The sequence below is a fragment of the Protopterus annectens genome, chromosome 4.part1 (genome assembly GCF_019279795.1).
Source record: "Protopterus annectens isolate FY-2018-M chromosome 4.part1, PAN1.0, whole genome shotgun sequence".
Lineage (NCBI taxonomy): Eukaryota > Metazoa > Chordata > Ceratodontiformes > Protopteridae > Protopterus > Protopterus annectens.
The window spans coordinates 372427832-372450541 of NC_056734.1; the positions used below are offsets into that span (position 1 = coordinate 372427832).

The following is a 22710-nucleotide window of genomic DNA, read 5'->3' on the forward strand; positions in this document are numbered from 1 at the left end:
CTGCACAAATATGAATAAAACATGCTGGAGGGATAGATTCATAACACAGAGGTTACCCGTACTCTGGAACAAAATCCCAGTTCATGTGAGACAGAGCCCTTCATTGGCACTGTTCAAGAAAAATCTCAATGCATGGATGGGAGATCGTAAGTTTACCCCGGGAGTCACCTCAGTGTCACTACTAGACAGAGGCATAGTTTACTAAATAATGGGGTCCCACATGTGTCACTACTAGAGAGGCGCAACTATATAATACGGGGTGGCGTAAGCCACATCATTGTTGGCTAGGCTTGTAAATGCCCCAGGGCAGATAGCCTAGTACACTACTATGAAACTAGAGTTAATCCCTTATTTTCTGTTTAGCATTCTGCAGTTGCTCCTCTTGTTCTGTGAGATTCCCCCTATTTTGCAATACTTTAACATTTGTCACTCCCTCTAAATAATTCTTATTACTTCTTAACCATATCTCCCTTTTTTGTTTCTACACTATTTTTAAAATCTGCTTGAATTTTATCCCACTCTAGCTATATTTCAGAGGAAATGTCTATCTTCTGTAGTAGCTCCTTAATAATTTCCACTGGCCATTCCTTAAAGTGCTCTGTTTTCAACAGGTGGGAAAGCGCCAGTGTCTCATTTTTATTTCATTAATCTTTGTTTTTATTTTAGTCGTTATTAGTGCATGATCTGAAATAGTTATTGGGTGCGTATTAAGACCTTCAATTAAAAGCACATATTCCTGTAAAATGTAAACTGTAAACTGTCTAGCATAGCCCAGTTTTTGTATCTTGGAGAATATGTAAATTTGCTCCAAACTCCTAGGACTGAATTCATTTCTTCATGACAAATATTTTCATTTTTTTTTTTTTTTTTCAAAAATTTACCCTCCTCGGCCCCTCAGACACATCTTCAGTGTTGCAAATCAAATTCTATTCCCCACCTATAAGTAATATTCCTTGCTAAAAGCTGATTATTTCTCCCATAATTTTCTTAAGCTCCATTATAGCAGAATCAGAGAAACCAGTCATTTTTCTTTTGTGATGCTCTTTTAACCAGACTTTATTTTTTATTTTTTTTTTTTACAATGCAATGCCTACATTTCTTAAAAGTAAACGAGAAGGAGAGAAGGGAGAAAAAAAAACAAAACGGGAGCACCTGTTTACATTTGTGTCCCGATTAAACTTAAAATAACTAAGAAAACTTTATAGCATGCAAAGAAAATCATGCAATATAAAAATATTACCATTAAGAAAACAAATTTCACTTATAGTTTACTTTTGCCCTCCTCTTCTCCTCTCCTAAGTATTTTTCGGAACATTAATAACATACTAAAACAGAAAAACCTATCAGTAAACACTAAATGAAAACATCAGCCGTGCTAGAACTTCCACTGAGTGACGTCTTAAACCTCTTGTATCAAGAGGCACATGGGATATATGCAAAAGACACTTATGAACATCAGGTGTTTCAGTTGTATGGTGATTCTGAATGCCCATGACATGAAGTAGGGTATATGCTGTAGAGTCTCCTACAAGTTTAACATGAATTAGGGTATATGTTTAGAGTCCCCTATAAATTTAAAGTCCAAAATAGTCCAATATTTCCAGATTTACTTGGTCTGTCATGTTTCACAATTATCATCATTGCTTTGTAATCCCACGTTTGTCAATTTCCAAGATACTGGTTTTATTCCTGTTCATCTCCATGTCCCAATTCCTGTCTCTGCTTCATTTGCAACTTACTCTCAGTTCTTCTAGTCACCCCTTGTGCTGTTTTCCTTCTCTCAAGCATTTTCCATTGCAACATTTGAAAAGGTTTCACTGGCACAGTCTCTGTGGTCTTTATTACCAGAACAAGAAGCAGAATCTCCTGTTTCACAGCTGACTTTTTGTTGGACAGATTTTTGTATTTCCTTGTTAGCATGTACTTCATCAAAAAATGATTTTATCCCTCCAGGGAAGAATATTTTGAAGATAGCTGTGTACAGCAGTTTGAATCTCCTGCCTGCTGCTTGGCATTCCATGAACAGTGGAATAAATGTACCTGTTTTCTGCCTAGTGTACAATGAATAATCATTATCCACAAACACTGTCTCCGACTTTTATTACATTGTTTTGCCACAGATTTGTCAGAATTCATTCATTCTGTTGGTAGGATTGCATATTTTCTATTAAAGGTTTACATTGCTTTCTCATGGTCAGGTTTGGAGTATACATACAATGTGCTCTTTTCAATTAACAACTCCTGCTGTGGAATAGCAGCCCAGTTGCTTATTTGTGTTTTCATAAAATTTGTACAGTCTGTTCCTTCCAGCTTCTCTCTGGGGTACAGCAGAAAATCTCAGGTTTCCCCTACGTGTTCCGTTCTCTAATTCTATTATTTTTTTAAATATCTCTTCTTGAGCAGTTTCTCATCCAGTCAGCCTTTTCTTCATTCTGACATCTGATTTTTGCAATTTTATCACCTCATCTGAATATCTGGTTAAAGCTTCTTCCATTTTTTCCAGCCTTTTGTTGGAGTTGATATACTTCATCATTGTTTCATTTATTTAACCAAGCCTGTATGCAGTTGTATTATACTTTCCTCTAAGTCATGCCTGGTGCTTGCACTGCTTTTTGCTGGGCAGCTGCAGTGTTTTTCCTCACCTTTTATAGCTGATTTTCTTTCAGGTTCTCAATTGTTTTTCCTGGCATTCATGCAGTGTGCTACCCACTTACTGAAATTCACTCAGAAATGTAAATCCACTGGCTTTCTTTGCTAAGGTTTCGTTTTCACACTGGGAGAGAGGGAATTAAGCTGATACTCAATGTGCAGCCATCTTGGAAGCACCCCCCCCCAAATCTTTCTTGTCATGCAGTTTGCTACTGTAAAAAATGGTCTTAGCAGTTTCTCAGTTGGTCTGGTTCCAGAAGAAAGATAAGTACCCATAGGAGATTTTCTTTTATCTTGTACTTTTCTGTTTCTGCCCAATGTGATAGTCTGATTCAAATTATATAGTTAAAGTTAATAATTGCATTGTCTGTGGGAAACAAATTCCCCATAAAGACTACCACTCCCTTTTATCTTTTCTACTTCATCCTAGAGTACAACAGTGATGCTTGTCTGTGTTGTGCTAGTTTCACCCTGAGGATAATCAGGAAAAGAGCCAAATCTCTGAGTTTGCAGCTAAACGAAGGGGTGCATGCCTTACTGCAGACAACTGGCAACTTTGGACATGGTGAGGTATTTTTCCAACTACTATTTTCTTCAAATTTTTTGTTCACTGATGCATCTAGTTTGATCACTCTGAAGGCCACCACACTGCTAGCTCTGTGTATAGCCTCCTGAATTGAAGACAATACCATGTTCTTAAGTGCAAGGAAGGTTTGGTATTGGTTTTTTGCATTCTTGTTAATGACTGGGAGAGCAGATACCTACAATTTGTTTTGTGAGTAGGTTTTCAGGGACCAGATTGCGGTCTTGGTTGTCTGCTCATGATACAAGGCCTTTAAAGTGGTTCTTTGTGAAACTGGGAAGCACGAAGTACTGAAAGTCAAACCAGTGCATATCAGCTTGCTTTCGCCTATGACAAGCACTGCCTTGGTCCCAACTACTTCCCAGCCTTCTTCCCAACAACTCAACCAATTGGTTCAAGATTTTATGGCATTCTTGAATACAAAGCAACCAGCTCTGGAAATATCAGAGGTGTCTGGGGCCTATTCAAGCAAAGGCCCCTTCAAGAAAGAGAAGGGTAGAACCTATTTTGGAGGATTCAAATGCCTCTGATTTAGAGTCATGTGGGCTAGCCTGTGCGGGTCAGATTAGGTGGATAATTACTGCTGCTTCTTTTGGGTCAAAACACTGAGGGCACCTTATCCTATGCCTGTCCACCAAAAGATTTCTCCTTTGGGGACACCCTTCATAAGATGAAGAAAGAGTTCCACTGTGAGTCTGAAGAGTACTTGAGGCCCAACTCAGACATGCCTCAAGCCGTGAGCATTTTCTCTTCCTCTACTCATGGAAGTCTGGAAGGATACGTTTTTTAATGCATCTGTGGAGCCATATTCCCTCACCCCTGCTCCCAGGTAAACTGAACCCTTTTAAAAGGTTAAGTATTTCCATAAATTTCTGCAGAAGAATCCTCCAACTGATCCAGTAGTGATGTCTCAGGATTGCAACGATGGAAACGATGGAGCTGCCTTGGCTTCATCCCAGCACTCAGTTTACAATGACAGGGAGAGTAGACTACTCAACAGATTTAGCAAGACACTTTACACTTCTGTTACTCTGTTCTCAGAGCCTTGAATTGCCAGATCCACATACTTGGTTACTGTCAAGCTCTGCTGGAAAAGATGAGGGTTAAGGCAGGTGGGATCTCAAGAATCTGAAACAGGAAGTGCTTGAATTGTGTGCTGTCTTTGTGCAGGTTGCCAGGTACTCCAAAAAATGTGGATATGATGTTAGTGCATCATGTAGGAGAGCAACTACTGGATGTTCTTCATGTTTCACTGTTGCAGTCCTCACATATGGGGTTATCCGGCTCCCGGTAGCCCTCAGTCGGCCCGAATACCAGAGTCCTTGGTATATGTCGTCGGCTGGCGCCGGTTGTAAAACTGATGTCAGTACGTCCAGTATAAAGGGAGGCAGCTGACGCCATTTCCTCAGTCTTTCTTGCCACTGAGCCCGAAGCAGGTGCAATTCGCACTAGTACCGGTCGGCAGTTTACCTTCGTTTTGCTTTCCGACTACCAAGTTGAAGACACCTTCAGATAAGTACCCCGTTGGGGATCCTCTCTTCTTGCTTTAACGAATGTCAAATAAAGTTAATAACTGTCTTGCCTGTGGAAAACAGATTGCGCACAGTGAGTTCCATTCCTATTGTATAACTTGTTTGGGCCTTGAGCATGACGTCCCTAACTGCGATCTCTGTGCTTTTTTTTAACCCGCGTACCATACGCCGTAGAGCTAAAATTTTGTATAAGCATTTTGGAGTCTGGCCTAAGTTCATCTGTGTGGCATCTTCTGGTCTCCCGACTTTGGATATACCTAGGAAATGCAGACAAGGACTGCGACAGGCCTAGGGTTAAATCTACTGACGACGCACTAGTGAAATTGGTCGTCAGCACAGCGGTAGTCAGTGAGGCGCTTTTGCAGCCCCTGCAGTCCACAGATTTTCAGCCACAAGCCTTTGCCGAGACCTTTATGGAGTCCTCCATGCCGCAGGCTGCTATTTTGCCTTCAGACCCTATGCCTGTCGCCACCTCAGATGGGTCTGGAGTCGCTTTGCAGGCACCGGCTTCTGACGCTTCTTTTCGACATGAGACCAGAACCGGACCTACTACCTTAATTCAGACTTCTGCAGTTGCTAGGCCTCCCGAGTCCCTCCGAATTGCTAGTAAACCTTCCAGCCGCAAACCTACTCACAGGCAGGCGGCAGGCTCCCCTCCTGTACCTCAGTCCCAGCTGGTAAAGATGGCTGGTGATCTTCTTTCCCTGATTAGGGGCTCTCATCCCCCACCTTCAGAGAGGGCTAGGGTATTATCTCCTGATGTTTTGTCTGTCTCAAATTCTGACATTTCCAGTATGTCTGCTGGTAAAGAAGGAAATTCTCAACTTTTTTCTAGCTTTGAGGATTCTGATGCTGAGGACTCTATCCCTTCTGCCTCCCCTCCAGAAGATTTTTCCTTTGGGGATACTTTGAATACTCTTAGAGAGCATTTTAAATGGGAATGTCAGGATTTTCCACAGTCTAAGAAAATAATCCGGGAATTTTTAGATTTGCCACAGCATAAGCCTCTGGCTATACCTCCAGTTTTGGAAGTTGTGGATGATGTTTTCATGGAAAATTCTTTAACTCCTAATTTTGTCACTCCTGCCCCCAGAAAACCAGATAGGTATTACAGGGTTCCTGAATCTCAACAATTCCTTTTTAAAAACCTTTCTGCTGATCCAGAAATTATTTCTCACGGCCCCAAGGGTGTTAAGGCTACTATAGCTAAAAACTCTGTGACTTCTGATAAGTAATCTAAGGCCTTGGACAGGTGGGGTAAAAAAGTTTATACCTCTGCAACTCTGTCATTAGATCAGCAGCATACTTTGGAGGCTATTAAGGCTAAACTTGGAGATATTCCTTCCATGATGGAGAACAAAGATTTACAAGACTTACTGAATTCAGCCACTTTAGTTAATAAGCATTCACTTCATTGTGGTTTTGATACTGGAGGCTTCCTGCAGAGAGGCAACCACTGGTTCCGTAATTAGAAGGTATACTTGGTTCAGGAAGCAGCCTCCCTCTGAACGAGTTAAATTTAATTTCTAGATGTTCCTTTACACAAGGACAATCTTTTTTGGTAATAAGGCTGAGGAGGTCCTAAAGAAGTTGGGGAGGATAAGGCAAAATGTATGCAAGCTGTAAATGATTTGCTTCAGGTTCAGCCTCCTTGGTTTAGTAGGCATGATCCTTCCAAAAATTGGTCTTTTCCTGATCCTGGCAAGCAGGGTTGCTCTAGACCCAGGGATTTCAGATCTTCCAGAGGCCAGGCTTCTGCCCCTCAAAGGGCTAATCAGTGGCATTCTTCTGCTAAATCAGGGAGTTCTAAGCCAGCTTCCCAAAGCAAACATTCTCAATGACTCTGGCCGCCTTGTGTTTACCTCTGTGGACTCTGGGTTTCCTTTGGGGTGAAGGTTAGCCAGGTTCGCAGAGGTATGGTCTACCATCACAGATGACAAATGGGTTCTCAGTATAGTAAACCAAGGTTGCAGATTTTACTTTCACACCTTCCCTGTTTTACAAGGATACCCAGACATACCCAGAGCTCTCAGGGCAGAGGTAGGAACTCAAATTTCTTCTCTACGGACTATGGGGGCTATAGAGCCAGTTCCTGCAAATCAGGCAGGTCTAGGTTTTTATTCAAGGCTTTTTCTGGTACCCAAGAAAGGGGCTACCTGGCACCCTCTTCTGGATCTGTCCATTCTAAACACTTTTCTGGTGATTCCCAAATTCAAGATGCTCATCCTTCAATTACTACCAATGCTGGGCAAGGATTCATGGCTGGTAACTTTGGATCTCAAGGAGGCTTATCTACACATCCCAATAAGGGAAAGTTGCAGGTAGTTCCTTAACTTCAGGGCTAGGGAGCAACACTTTCAATTCTCTGCATTGCCCTTTGGTTTTTCTACTGCTCCCAGAGTTTTTACGAAGTGCCTGGCTCCAGTCATTGCTTTTTGCAGGCAGAGAAACATTCAAATTTATCCTTACATGGATGACTGTCTCATTCAAGCAAACTCCCCAGAACAACTAGAAAAGGATTTGGATTTCGTGAAGAACATTCTCACCTCTTTGGGTAATACACTCAACAAAAAGAAGTCAGTTGGTTCCTTCAAGGGAGATGGTTTTCCTGGGAGTGAGTCTGAATACAGCCACCCAGATGGTATTCCTCCCTCAAGAGAAGCAAGATCTTTCTGCTTACTTCATGAACTTGGCAAGCATGACCCAGCTCTCTGCAAGGCAATTCCTGCAAGCACTGGGGTTCATGGCTTCATGTATTTTGATGATCCCATATGCAAGGCTGTATATGAGAACTTCAATGGTACCTCAAGAATATTTGGTGTCAACACACACAGGACTTGGACTTGATTCTTCCCGATTCCCTGTCTACAAATGGAGTACTTCTGGTGGGCGACTGCCTGTTCTCAGAACAAGGGTCTGCCTTTCCGCCCACTGCCTGCCAGACAGATTCTCACCACAGATGCCTCCAATGTTGCATGTGGGGCTCATCTGGAGGGCAGGGGCACATAGGGGACTTGGAGCACCCAGCAGATTCATCTGCACATAAACTTAAAAGAATTGATGGCAGTGCAGCAGGCCTTGCTGGCTTTCAAGGACCTACTCTACCCTGGGACTCTGCTGATCAGAACAGACCATACCAGTCATGTGGTACATCAGCAAGCAAGGGAGGACTCACTCTTACCCCTTCTGCAGACAAAGCATGGGACTATGGTCCATAGCAGCATCCACGGGCTTGCATCTAATAGCCCAGTATCTTCCAGGGAGGCTAAACTCTTTGGCGGATCATTTGAGCAGACATGTTCTGCATCCTCATGAGTGGCAACTGAACAGGGACATTTTCTGTTGCATCATTCATCATTGGGGCACCCCACAAGTCTATCTTTTCTCCTCTCACACCAATCATCTCCTTTCAGCCTTCTGCACAGGGAGTTTCACAACAAAGCTTAGAGGGTGGATGCATTGTCCTTCCCATGGACACATCTCAGTTTATGCATTCCCTCTTCTGCCTCTCCTTCCCAGAGTGCTGCTAAAGATAAGGGATGAAAAACCAAAGGCTATTCTGATAGCTCCAGATTGGCTCAGGCAGCATTGGTATCCCCTACTGCTCAGCCGGGCATCTTCCCCTGGTACCAGATCTGTTGGTTCAGGGAGGGGGAAAGTTCCTTCATCCTCATCTTCAAACTCTGCATTTAACTGCCTGGCTAATACTTTAAATCTTTCCCAACAGGTGGTTGAAGTTTTTCATGAGGCCAGGAGGCCTAGCACAAGAAAATCATGTGCAGATAAATGGAAGAGATTTTGCTCTTGGATGCTAGATAAAGGCGAAGACTCTTCTCATCCTTCTCTTTCACTCATTCTTGACTGCCTAGCAGAATTGCTTAATGGTGGACTTTCCTTTTCTTCCATCAAAATTCACGCTTCAGCAATTTCGATTCATTGTTCTTTTGAGCAACCCATTTTTTCTCACCCCTTGATGAAGCAGTTCCTGAGGGGAGCTAGTAATCTTAGACCGCCCAGAAGAGCTCCTACTTGGGATCTTAATTTTGTCCTGGAAAAACTTACTCTGCCTCCCTTTGAACCAGCTGCCTCTGCAGATTTGAAGTTTCTATCCTGGAAGACTACTTTCCTTTTAGCTACTACTTCAGCTAGAAGGGTATCTGAGCTGCAAGCCTTAATGGCAGTAGAACCTTTCATTATTTTTCACTCCGATCGGGTTTCTCTGAGAACCAATCCCTCCTTTATGCCTAAGGTGGTTTCCAGTTTAACCCTTAAACAGTGTATTCACCTGCCTACATTTTTCAAAAATCCCCAAAATAAAGGGGAAAGGATTCTGCACACTCTTGATGTGCATAGGCAGCTGAGATTTTACTTGGGACTGAATCCTTTCGAAAATCTGAAAAGTTATTGGTTAGTTTTGCTCCTGGGGCTTAGGGTAAAGCTATTTCAGAATAAACCATCTCCAAATGGATTGCTAATTGTATTCACTTTTGTTACCTGGTTCCCCCTCAGGGTGTTAGGACCCATTCTACTAGAGCAGCCTTTACCTCTGCAGCCTTTCTGAGAGGTATGTCTACTTAGGACATTCTAGAAGCAGCTACTTGGTCTTCTGTCCATACTTTCACAAAGCATTACAATCTACCTTTGTTTTCTAAATCCAGGGCTGGTTTTGCCTCTGCAGATGTTCGTGTTTCACTGTTGCAGTCATGACTGTAGGGTTGTCCCCTGCCGGCAGGCAGCCTTCGGTCAGCCAGAATCCCAAAGTCTGGGTCCGGCGTCGGCTGTTCAACCATGCTCCCTGATGTCAGAGCGCCAGGAGTATAAAGCTGACAGCTGACGCCATCTTCTCCAGTCTTTCTTGCCGTGTGGTGATAGCAGTTCGCAAGTGCCGGTCGGCTGACTCCTGATGAATTTTACTGATGTACTTCGGTCCGAAGATTTTCTTCTCCACTCACAGCTAAGTACCCCGTTGGGGAAACTTTTTTTTTGCTCCACTCCGATGTCAGAAAAAGTTAATTGTATTTCATGTGGGAAGCAAATACCTCATAAGGATTTTCATTCTTACTGTATTCCTTGCTTGGGCCCTGACCACGACGTAGCTAGTTGTTGGTTCTGTGCTAGATTCAATCAATGTACAATTAAGCGAAGGTACGATTTTGCTTTTCATTACTTCGGTAGGCGCTTTAACTACAAAATGTCGTTGGATACAGTCCCGGCTACCGGAGTTCACAAGCGTCGCAAGGATAAAGACAGGCCTCTGAGGTCCAAATCTGATGATAGCGCACAAGCGGAGCCAGCTTCAGGTTCGGCCGTCGTCAGTGAGGCGCTTTTGCAGCCCCTGTCGTCGGCCATTTCAGAACAGACGGCTGAAACGGACTCTCATGAGGAGCCAACCAGGCCTTCAAATATTTCTGTTGCAGGGCCTTCGGACAATGCTCCTTCGGATGGGTCCGGAGCTGCTGTGCAGGTACCGGCTTTCGAAGGGGGTTTCAGGCCTACTCAGCTACTAATAAAGGCAAAGACAAAGGCAAAGACTCCTTCAAAATCAAAGACTTCAACACAGGCCTCTTCTGAACTGGCTCCTAAGTCACGGAAACAGTTACTCAAGATGGCGGAGGATTTAATTACTATGATTAGGAGTTCTCATCCCCCTCCAAACAAAAGGCCAAGGCAGGATGTTTCTTATGATTCCTCTGATCAGGCTTCTGTTTCCTCAGTTTCTTCTTCTGATCAGGAATATTCTTTCCCCCCTTATGAGGATTCTGATGCTGAAGAATCCATTCCTTCTGCTTCTCCCCCTGAGGATTTCTCTTTTGGGGAAACTTTGCATGAAATGAGGGAACATTTCCATTGGGAAGGAAAGGAGTTTTCGGAATCCAAGAAAAGACTGAGGGAATTTCTTCTTCTTCCCCAACATAGACCCCTGGCTATTCCTCCTGTTTTGGATATTGTGGATGATGCCTTTTCGGAGGCTAACTTAACCCCTGACTCTTTTCCTCCTGCTCCTGTTAAGCCTGATAGATATTACAGGGTTCCTTATTCCCATCAGTTTTTATACAAGAACCCTTCTGCTGACCCTGAAACCATTTCTCAGGGTCCCAAGGGAGTTAAGGCCGCTTCTGCCAAAAATCCCATTCCTACTGAAAAGGATTCTCAATCCTTAGAAAGATGGGGCAAAAAGGTGTACACTTCTGCTACTTTGTCCATTAGGGCTTTAAACTGTCAGTTTCATATGTTTAAATACCAGCAATTTCTATTGTCTGTCTTAAAACAGAAGCTTACTTCCATTTCTGCCTGTGCAGATGATAAGGAATTACATGACTTATTGCACGCCACTGAACAAGTTGGGAAGCATGGGTTACACTGGATTTGATGCCTTGGAGGCTTCCTGTAGGGCTGCGGCCTCTGGCACTGTCATTAGAAGGCATGCATGGCTAAAGGAACAAAATTTACCTGAACAGATAAAGGCTAAATTATTGGATGCTCCTGTTCAGCATAATGTTTTGTTTGGATCTAAAGCTGAAGAGGTAATTAAAAAGATGGAGGATAAGGTGAAATCCATGCAAACAGTTAAAGATTTCTTACAAGTACAGCCTCCTAGATTTAGCAGGAATTGGCCTTCTAAATATTGGTCCTTTCCCGCTTCTGACAGGCCTCAGAGGGGTAGATATAGACATTCCAGAGGGAGGCCTCAAACGCAAGCTGTTTATAGACCAAGACAGTGGACTGCTTCCACCCCTAGGGGAGGAGAGGACAGGTCACAATCTCAAAGGAAACAAACTCAATGACTCCCTCTGTTGGGCTACAGGAACTTCTTGCCTGGAAGCCTCTCTCGGAGGAAAACTCTCTCTTTTTTATCAAAATTGAACTCAAATAACCCAAGACAAATGGGTTTTGGATGTGGTTTTAAGGGGTTACAAATTCCATTTTCATACCTTGCCAAGGCCAAGCGGATGGCCAGACCTTCCAAAGCATCAATGGACGGAGGCCTTAAACCAGGTGGAAGCTCTTTTGGCTATGAATGCCATATAACTGGTTCCTCTTTCAGAGATGGGAAAAGGTTTTTATTCAAGGCTTTTTCTAGTCCCAAGGAAGCAAAACTCATGGAGACCCATTCCGGATCTGTCGGTCTTGAACACCTTTCTAGAGATTCCAAAATTCAAGATGCTTACTCTACAGCAGCTACTTCCAATGCTGTCCAAAAATGCATGGATGGTAACTTTGGATTTAAAGGAGGTATATTTACACATTCCCATCAGGCAGGATCGCAGAAAATACCTCGGGTTCAAAGCCGGATTGAGGCACTTTCAATTCTCTGCACTGCCCTTTGGATTATCTACTGCGCCCAGGGTCTTCACTAAATGCCTGGCTCCAGTAGTAGCTTACTGCAGACTCAAGGGAATTCAAATTTACCCTTATCTGGACGATTGTCTAATTCAGGCAGACAGCAAGGATGTCTTACTCCTGCATCTAGAATTTGTACAGAACCTCCTCAAGTTCCTGGGATTCTCTGTAAACATAAAAAAGTCAAATTTGACACCATCACAACAGATAACTTTTCTGGGTGCGCTTCTAAACACCACAACCCAGATGGCATTTCTGACATCCGAAAAACAGTTACAGCTGGCTTCAACTTTCAGAACCTTGGCAACTTTAACTCATCTATCTGCAAGGAAATTCCTGCAGGCTTTGGGTTACATGGCCTCCTGCATCCTTCTCTTACCATATGCAAGACTACACACGAGGAAAATACAGTGGTACCTAAAAAGTGTATGGTCTCAGCATTGCCACAGTTTAGACATACTGATCTCCGTCCTTCCTTGCCTTCAAAAGGAATTTCTTTGGTGGTCCAGGGCATGTGCTCTAAACAAAGGGAAGCCCTTCCGTCTGCCTCCTGCCTCTCAGATTCTAACCACGGACGCCTCTTAGCCCAAGAGGATAATCTTGCTGGCTCCAAATTGGCCTCGGCAGTTTTGGTATCCAACTCTAAAAAAACCTATGCCTGGAGCCCCCTTGGGTTTTACATCTGTCTCCGAACCTTCTGTCCCAACATCAGGGCCAGGTTCTACACTCTCATGTCAGAACTCTCAGCTTGGCAGCCTGGTTAATCCAGGGCCTTTGATTTCTTCTTTACTGCCCAAGCAGGTTATGGATGTCATTTTAGAAGCCAGATGTCCTAGCACTAGAAAATCTTATGCAGGAAAATGGAAAAGATTTTGTTCCTGGATGCAGGCTCAGGATTCTGATCCTCTTCTTCCTAACATTACTTTAATTTTACTTTATTTGACAGATCTCTTACATAAGGGTCTTTCTTTCTCCTCCATTAAGTTACATACATGCCTCTGCTATTTCTGCTCATTATAATACAGACCCTCTCATCTTTTCCCACCAGCTCATGTGACAGTTTCTCAGAGGAGCTAAGAACTTAAGACCTCCTAGATCTCCTCCTATTCCTGCTTGGGATCTCAACTATGTTTTGGAAAAACTAACCTTGCCTCCTTTTGAGCCTGTTGCCTCTTCTGACATCAAGTTTTTATCTTGGAAGACAGCCATTCTGTTAGCCCTAACCTCTGCCAGGAGAGTTTCAGAGTTACCAGCTCTTATGGCTGTGGAACCTTATATTATTTTTCATCAAGACAGGGTATCTTTGAGGACTAATCCTACCTTCATGCCTAAGGTGGTTTCCAAGGTGGCTCTAAATCAAACTATTCACTTGCCAACCTTTTTCCCCACTCCTCAAAATAAAGGGGAAAGGATCTTACATTCCTTGGATGTACACAGACAGCTACGTTTTTACCTGAACAGAACCAAGGACATCAGAAAATCAGATCAATTGTTTGTTTCTTATGCTTCAAGTTCCCAAGGTAAAGCCATTTCAAAACAGACCATTTCTAAATGGATTGCTCATGGAATCAGATTTTGTTATTCTCACCATGGAAAGCAAATCCCAGGGTGTATACGGACTCATTCCACCAGAGCTGCTGCCACTTCTGCGGCCTTCCTCAGGGGAGTTCCTACCAAGGACATTTTTTTGGTAGCTGCAACTTGGAGTTCAGTGCATACATTTTCCAAGCACTACAATCTACCTCTCTAAGTCTAGGGCAGGCTTTGCCTCTGCAGTCTTGCAGGGCCTTTTAGCTGCCCCTTCCTCTTTATGACCTCCTCCCTTTCTTTCAGTTTTGGGATTCTACCCTACAATCATGACTGCAACAGTGAAACACGATGAACATAGTACAGTTGTGTACACCTACCATAAATGTAGATGTTCGAGTGTCTTCACTGTTGCAGTCTGGGTTTCCCTCCCTCCTGTCCCCTCTTATTTTTACTTCTGTGTGGTTCCTTTTTTCACCATTCTTCTGAGGTGTATTTGCAAAGGTTATGGGACCTTTTTTATTTTGGGACTCCTGACATCTGGGGCAAGAAAAACTGGAGAAGATGTCGTCGGCTGTCAGCTTTATACTTCTGGTGCTCTGACGACAGGGAGCATGGTTGAACAGCCGACGCCGGACCCAGACTTTGGGATTCTGGCTGAACGAGGGCTGCCTGCCGGCAGGGGAGAACCCTGCAGTCATGACTGCAACAGTGAAGACACTCGAACATCTACATTTATGGTAGGTGTACACAACTGTACTTTTTGCAGGGCCTCCTTACCAACCCTTAATTTGTGATCCTCCCCCCCCCCCTTTGTCTTACTGGGTTTTGGGAATCAACCCATATGTGAGGACTGCAACAGTAAAACACGAAGAACATAGTACAGTTGTGTACACTTACCATAAATGTAGATGTTCGAGTGTATTCACTGTTGCAGTCCTGGTTTCCCACCCCCATTCCCCCTTTTTTCCTAAGGCACAGACTATAGATTTTTATTTTTTATATGACGTGTCCAGGGTGCTACCATTCCTGGGTTAGCCTTCTTCTGGGGGCTCCTGACAGTTAAGGCAAGAAAAACTGAGGAAATGGTGTCATCTGCCTCCCTTTATATCTGACGTACTGACATCAGTTTTACAATCGGCGCCAGCTGACGTCATATACCAAGGACTCTGGTATTTGGGCCAACTGAGGGCTACCGGAGCCGGATAACCCCATATGTGAGGACTGCAACAGTGAATACATTCAAACATCTTCATTTATGGTAAGTGTGCACAACTGTACATTTTGTAATTCAGAGGCATGCCTGGTTGAGGACTCGTATCCTACCAGACCATGTGAAAATGGAGTTCTAGAATGCACCACTGGACAAAGATCTCCTCTTTTAACTTCTGATAAAGGAGTCTTCAAAAGACTGGAGGGAAGAGCAAGACAATAGTTTGTAAAGCAGCTGTTTCAATCTCAGGCATTAAATTTTAGCAGATGTTACCCTAAGCAGGTAAAGCCTAAAACTGGTAGAAGAAAACAAGGCAAATTTAGAAAGGAATGGTAAGCCAAACCAATATGAAGTCGGGGAGCCTCCAAGGCCATGACTCCCAGGGGGAAGAGACACACTGCTGTATTACTCACAGCCTAAAACCTCATCTCCCTTCCAATGCTTAACTCATTAACCCCGACTAACATCTCATAGCGCCTCTGTACTTACACCCGAGCTCGCTATGAGACCTTTGTAATTTTATGACGTTAGCCCCGAGTTCCTTCCATAGACGCAAGTAACTTCTTGGTCCTATTTCAGTCCTTTAATGTGAAAACTAAGTTGAGAATGTAACTAAACTTTGTCAGTTGCCTTCTCAGCTTAGCTTTCACATCGCAGTAAGCATATGTCTGTATTGAAATATTTTAAGTAAATCGTACTGTTTTTTTTTTTCCTCTGCTGACACCAAGGCTATTCTGTCTGCATTTCCTGAAGCAAGTGGTTGCAGCCAATCAGAGTAGGGAAATCCAAGCCACCACTTGCATAACACCTCCACCTCCAGAGCTGTTTCCATTGTTTTTTAGCAATAAATAAGAGGGTTCCAGCAGTAAATATTCCCTTCTTTTTTGAATAACATTGCAAGATTTCACTTGTATTGCTGCTGGATCCCTTTATTTTCTTGTTGCACCAGATACTTGCTTTCTCCATTATTTCAGCTTACAAAACAGGACTATAGATTCGGCATTTGGACAAGTGGAGTAGCTGCGGTGGGTTTGATCATCTGCTACGATTTTCTTTACTAGCACAGATTAGGTAAGCAATAGCCAGGGAATTGCTATGGCTAGGCTTGTATAGGCCCTAGGGCTGATAGCCTAGTACCAACCTATGAACCAATACTGAAGAATTGCATTATTGGCTTATGTTACTTTTTAAAATGTGCTGTGAAGTGCTGTGTGCGATCGGGTCTTGTCTGCCTATCTCACCGGAGTGTAGGTAAATGGAGAATGAGAGGAGCATTGTTTAGTGTCTGGCTTGCCTATAAGCTGTTTTGTAGCTATATTCACCACAGAGGCATATTTGGGCATAGCTGGGCAGAGAATTGGCTCTTGCAGAGGCTTCAGGTGTGGCAGAAGTTGGAGGAGCAGGGTGCTGGCTTCCCCAGCCTGGAAAGTGAGCAGAAGTTGAAGGAGTCTATGCTTTCACTGTTTCTGGAGTGGTTTGTACTGTCTTGGCCCGTTCAGAAGGTCTGTTTGTGTTTGTATGTAAATGCGGTTTGTTGGGCTTCCCAGCTTGTAAATTGGTCTGAGGTGTATTCTGAGCGATGTTGAGAGCTGACTAGGGTGTTTTAGTCCTTGCAGAAGGTTGGTTAGTGTTTTTGTCTGTATTTACGGCTTGCCAACCTTGCAAGCCTGAGGGAAAAGCAGAAATGTGTTCATTTGTTTGCTGTGCTGTTCCGGTGTCTTGAACAGCTGTTTGGGGCCATTGAAATTGTCCGTTAGTGTTATTTAATGTGTTACTGGTTTGCCGGCCTCCCACGACTTGCAGAGAAGCAGCAGCTTGTGCTGCACACCGTGGAGCCATTATGGGTGCCCTCTCAGCTGTTTCAGACCGTTGAAAGGAGCCATTGACATCAGTTAAAGCATTTGGGGAAATCCCCGCTGACTAGCAAGATGAAACAGCTGCCGTGTTTTTATTTTGAAGCTGTCCAGTGTTTAGAGAGGTTATAGAACTTGTAGAGGATGCAGAAAATGTTGATTGTCAAGAAGGAAAGTCTGTGAATGTGGTGGTAAGTTCTGTGGGCGCTACCTCGTCCATTAAAATGCCCCAGTTGAGTTTGTGAAGATTGTAACGGTTCCAAACCGGTTACAGTTCCAGGCTGATACTTTGTATTTCCCGACTTCTTCTTTAGTTTGTTGTCTTGTTTTGGCTTCAGAATCCTGGTAGCTGAAAATACTCGTGGACTGCACTCAGAATATACTCATTCATTCTTCAGCTACCAGGATTCTGACGCCAAAAACAAGAAGGAATGGAACTGATTGTTATAAAATTGCAAGCATTGTACATGGTCACACAGTTGGAGTAATCCAAAGGCTATGAAAAGAGCCCAATGCCAATTTTGCACAATTGAATAAAACAGAGAGCATTTGATGTGGCACCCCTAAATAAATGACACCTGTAAAGACAAGATACATGTTTCAGAAGTTTGAACTACTTAGGTTAGTTAATTCCTTACGTGTAAAGACAATTGAATGGAATGTTCCTCAATCTTTCTCACCTGCATCTGTTCCTGTAGGTCAACCTTTTTAACTTTAGTGGCATCTATGCACAATTATGTGATGTAGTTTCTCACAACTAGACTAGGAAAAGACAGTGTTGTAAGTGAAGCAGCTTCTTGTAAAAAAAGCAGACATTAATGTCTGTGGCATGAGGTGTAAGTGTAATGAGATGAGACGAGGAACACAGAATCAAGGGTTTGAATCTTCTGGATGGGAAATAGCGAATACATCTCTTGAAATCTCAGGACTTTATACCATTCTGAAAAGTCATGCTAATGCAAAACTTGTTCTATTTTCTAAGTTTGTAAGAGAAATATTTAAAAATTGTCCAGATTTGGGGTTCTCTGTCCCACTTTTAGTTACAGCTTTGTCTAGATTTCTTGTTCTAAGAGGTTGAGAGGTGTGTACTCAAGGGATCATGTAGCAAATGTTTCATTAGTGCTTCTGTGTACTTGTATATAGTACTGAAGGGGTCATTGCGTGGAATGTTTCATCTTGGTTCTTGTGCATACATGGACATATAAATGAAGGGGTGTTGTGTTGTGACAAGTGTTTCATTTTGGTACTTGTATACTTGCACATACTACTGAAGGGGTCATTGCAGGGAATGTTTAATTTTGGTTCTTGTGCATACTTGGACATACTACCAAAGGAGTCATGGGGGTAATATGTCAGTTTGTTTGTTGCGCGTATTTGTAAGGGCTGCTGAAGGGTTTATTGATGGAAATCTTGCATTCTGCTGCTTGTGCATAGTAGGACAGTCTGCGGAATGGGTTCTTCTGCTACGGAGTGGTTATTTGCTAATTTTAAAAATTCAACCTTTATCCCACCAGATGTGCCCTAAGGAGGTCACAGATTCATATGGAGCTTGTATCATGTTTCAGTTTTGCATGGTTTGCTTTTTATAAAGGGAAAACAGGTTGGATGAGGCTACAGTTTTGGATTCGTCCCACTGTGATTTTATCTGTTTCATTGTGCAAGGGAGAGTAGGCTTCTGCTTTTTTTCTATCTTACTGCTATGAAGAGAAACACCTGTGAAAATACTAACAGTGAGGTTATAAAAGCTTGCTTCTTGGTTATATATATCTCAAAACTGCTGTTACAGGCTTACTCCGAGATCCTGGAAATTGGCCATCTTTCATCTTGTTTGAAAAGGTGTAGTTAATGATTCATTTGCAGGTTGGAATAATTGCAGTTTGATGCATATAAACTACTACTATCTACGAATTATGTTCATAAGCACTTGAGCTGGAAAGAAGATAACAAGGGGGGAAACTTTGCATGACATGAGTAGAAATGCACAGTAGTTAGTTCTATGCACTTCCATTGAGAATGCTGGCAGTTATGTAGTATTTTTTATATATATTTTCTTTGAAGGTTGAAAACATGTAATCCTGATCTAAGCTTTTTGTTTCTCATGCAGTGTCAAGTCACGGTTATCTTACAGATTCAACATCTAAACAATTTTCAGCAATACATTGCGTGAGTTTTTTAGGATTAGCATCCACTGAACAGGCAACTGTCACAAAACAGTAGAGGGAGAAATGCCAATCTATTTTTTTAATCCATTTTCATCATTCCAAATAATATTTAGTATAGACATTTCACAATAAAAATATATGGAAAATGAATTTATAAGAAAAAAATATGCTCACATTGTAAGAAAAAAAATTGTGTGGGTGTCAGAAAGTTTGTGTGTATACATGACCAAGTCTGTTAATTATTGAGGGAATGTCACATTTATTCAGCATTTGTAATGGTAGACATCACACTTCTGATGGAAGATGGTAGTGCAAGTTGTACAAAAAATGTAATGGCAAGAGAGGAGCACAGGCATTACACCCAGTAGTATGTTTAGTATGTTGCAATTTCTTGCTATTTTTTTTGACATAGTGATGGAGCAAACCACAGCATGATCAACATCCCATTCCAAGGAAGAATGGGATATTGTTGCACTGACATAAGCTCATGGATCAGAGTTATGCAGGATATAGCTTGTGGTTGATAAACTAGTTTAGTTCCTGATGAGGATTTCATTAATAACCCCTAAGATGGTCGTATGGTTGCTGACAAGGTAGGTGTAGTGTTTTGATTCTTGCCACTGATAGAGTTGAAAGGCAGTGGTCTTAATTCAGTGATAAGTGAAATGAGACGGAGACCAGGAAATAGTGATTAGAAGAGGTTGTGGGCTTCATTTACACACATGCCGCATATGCTTGAAGATAACTGGAGAGTAGAATTCTTGGCTGATAAGGAGGATAGGCAGGACTCTCCAGTCACTAGTAGAAAACTTGGGGGTAGAGGTCACATACTGAATGTTGCTGTCTAGGTGAGGAAGTGTATAGTTTTATTTGTTTGACAAGATAGAGAGTTGGGATTTTGTCTGATCACCACAGAGTTATAGAAGATGAAGTTGCTGCACATCTCTGATGTCAAAGTGTGAGGCTGTTTCAGGTTGTGAAGGGTAGTATTTCTTGGAGGGTCCAGAATATAGGATTTGCATATCTACAGCCACTTATATCTGTATCTCTATTCTACCAATGTTTCTGAGACCCACCACAAGATTGCCCAATTCAGCTTTCTTGGGACCTTCTCATATGCTGCTTTCTCCAAGTGACCTTTGTGGGACCCCACCGTTGACAGGCCTGCTGGTAAACAGACTCGCTCATTAGTTCCTTTTAGTACAACTTAGTCCGCATGGTGGCTCCATCATTAATTAAATATAATAAATAAAAAAAAAAAAAAAAAATATATATATATATATATATATATATATATATATATATATATATATATATAATATACTATAGGGATTTATTTTTGTAAACAACTTGTACCATGATATGAATATGATATATATGTGTTTCTCTTACCAAACTATATTAAGTCTCTCTAATGAATGGCTATTAGCTGTATTTCTTATTACTTACAGATCAGCCACATAAGGTTGAGATTTTGTCTATGCTTATTGCATTTCTGATTATACTCCGTAGTTGTCTGAGTGAGATAAAGGTTAATGTGAGAGTGTTCAATCTCGCCTTTATTCTTACACATGGGTTCGGAGCCGATCCTCGGCTCCGTGTCGGCCGACTGCAAGCTCTGCATCGAGAAGAAGCTCGAGATCATCTAATACCCACAATCCCCCTCTGCTTTTACCTCAGATCTAGTTTGCCGCTGCAGCGTTCGCATCACTGGGTCGAGCTCGAGCACCTCAGATAAGATTTAGAATTTTATTCTTATTTTTTCTCTGGTACTTTAGTATTAGAAACTGTTTAATAATAATTTGTGTGAGTGTGGTAAGGTATAGGGAAATCTCGGTTCCGTTTAAGTTATAAAACTTAGTCAGAGTTCTCTTCGGGGCCTACCACCACTCTTTGGATTTGACAACTGGATTGACACATTACTGGATTTGACAATTTTACCGGACTTGACTGTTTTTCTGGATTTGACTATATTTCACCTATCTTTGACATGTCTGAAAAGGCCAAATCAGGTTTCAAGCGTTGCCAGTGTGGGCAAAAAATGTCAGTAACTGACAACCATAGTTCCTGTGTCTACTGTCTTGGCCCTCTCCACCTGCAAGAAGACTGTTCTATTTGTCATTCTTTCAGTGGGAGGGTCATGACAGATAGGCGCAGGAAGTTAATGGACAGGGGTTTATTAAAACCTTCCTTTCAGGAGGCTCTGGATGCTTCTGACCAGGCATCCAAGTCCTCGAAGGATTCGAAGACGTCGGAGCCCAAGTCATCGGCTCCGAGTTCTTCCACTAAAGTTAGATCACCGGTTCCACAGACTTCGGGGCCGAGTGTTCAACTGGTGTCAGTTTCCGGGCCTCGAGTCTTGGAACCGGTGATGGAGCTCCCTCCTTCGACACTATTGAGGTCGGCTCCTTCGACCCGTTCTTCTAAGCTTTCCGATATCGATGTGGACCGTGTGGTGCAGAAGTTATTGGAACATTCGGCCCTATCCAAGCTTATTTCGGTTTCCACCCAGTTGGTGTCGAAACTTGAAGGCCTCCCATTGTCTCCATCCGTTCCTCCTCCGAGACCTGTCCAGTCTTTGGAGCCGGAAGAGGTTGATCTACTGGTTGTGGAGCCCTCGGGTCCAGAACCGTCCTTTTCTCGGTCTGTTCCTTTCACCTCGACTCTGTCGGATCCGGTACCGGAGTCTCGGAGCCGACAATCTGTCCTTGGTTCCGGGGCCGAGAGTCGAACCGACGTTTCGGTTCCGACTCTTCCCCTCGGGGCCTCGGCGAGGATCGATTCGGCTCCGTCCTCGGGGTCGATGCCTTCGGTGCCTGTCTCGGGGATTCTTCCCATTTCTTCGGAACTGGGAGATTCTTCGACTCGGGACCCGGGGGCCTTCGATATTATGAGGAAGGTGTTGTCTACCCAGACAACCACATCAGTAGAAGCATCCTCTCCTCCCTGTAAAGGACCGTTATCTTCCTCTGCACCAACGGCCACATCCAAGCGTCGAGCACCGGTGTCTCAGCCACCCCTGGAGGGTGCCCCCTCTTCCTCGGAGGCTTCTTCGGATGCTCCCCCCGAAGAGGTCCCAAGGAAAAGATTGTGTAAGAGGAGACACTTAGATTCTCCACAGGAATCTTTAACATCCGATACTGACTTGGATGAGTCAGAAGGGTCCCCAAAGTCACCTACGGAAGATGTCTCCTTTTCCGACATCTTGGAGATTCTTAAGCAGAGAGGTGATTGGCAGTCCCTCCCCCCTTCTGAGGATGAGTCAGTACTGCTGAAGGCATTTGGTGCTCGCCCTTCCTCCTCCTGGGTCACTCCACCCTTCGATGAGTTAATGGAGTTGATTGCTCGAAGGGCGTGGGAGACACCTGACACGGTGGAACCAGTCCCTAGGAAGCCTAATAAGTACATCACTGCACCCCAAGACAAGGCTTACCTCACTAAAGGAGTTCCAGTAGGCGCCATGGTGGTGGCAGCGGCCACGAAAAAGGAGATGTCGGAGTCTTCCTCATCTGTCCATCCGCCTAACAGAGATTCTAGGACTATGGACAGATACGCGAAGCGCATATTTAGTTCAGCGGCTTTTTCTATGCGTTCCCTGAACTATTTGACTCATTTTACACGCTTACAGAGGGATCTAGTCAAAGAGTTGGGAGATACCCTCCAGGGTACTACAGATGCTGCGGTCTCAGAGAAAGTTTCTGCACATCTAAATACCCTTACATCCATTGTTAACTCATCCATGAGGCTGATATCATACGCAGCCGAAGGATCGAGTAGGGCAGCGGCTTCAGCGATTGCTCTTCGTAGGCAATCCTGGATGCGCTTATGTTCGTTTGCGGAAGCCTTCAAG

General features: G+C 43.2%; 1 protein-coding gene across 1 annotated transcript in view; it reads right to left on the bottom strand.

Annotated features, from left to right (window-relative positions):
• Nucleotides 1-22710, bottom strand: part of LOC122800869 (matrix metalloproteinase-23-like) — a 419258-nt gene that overhangs the window by 10065 nt on the left and 386483 nt on the right. The window lies entirely within an intron of this gene.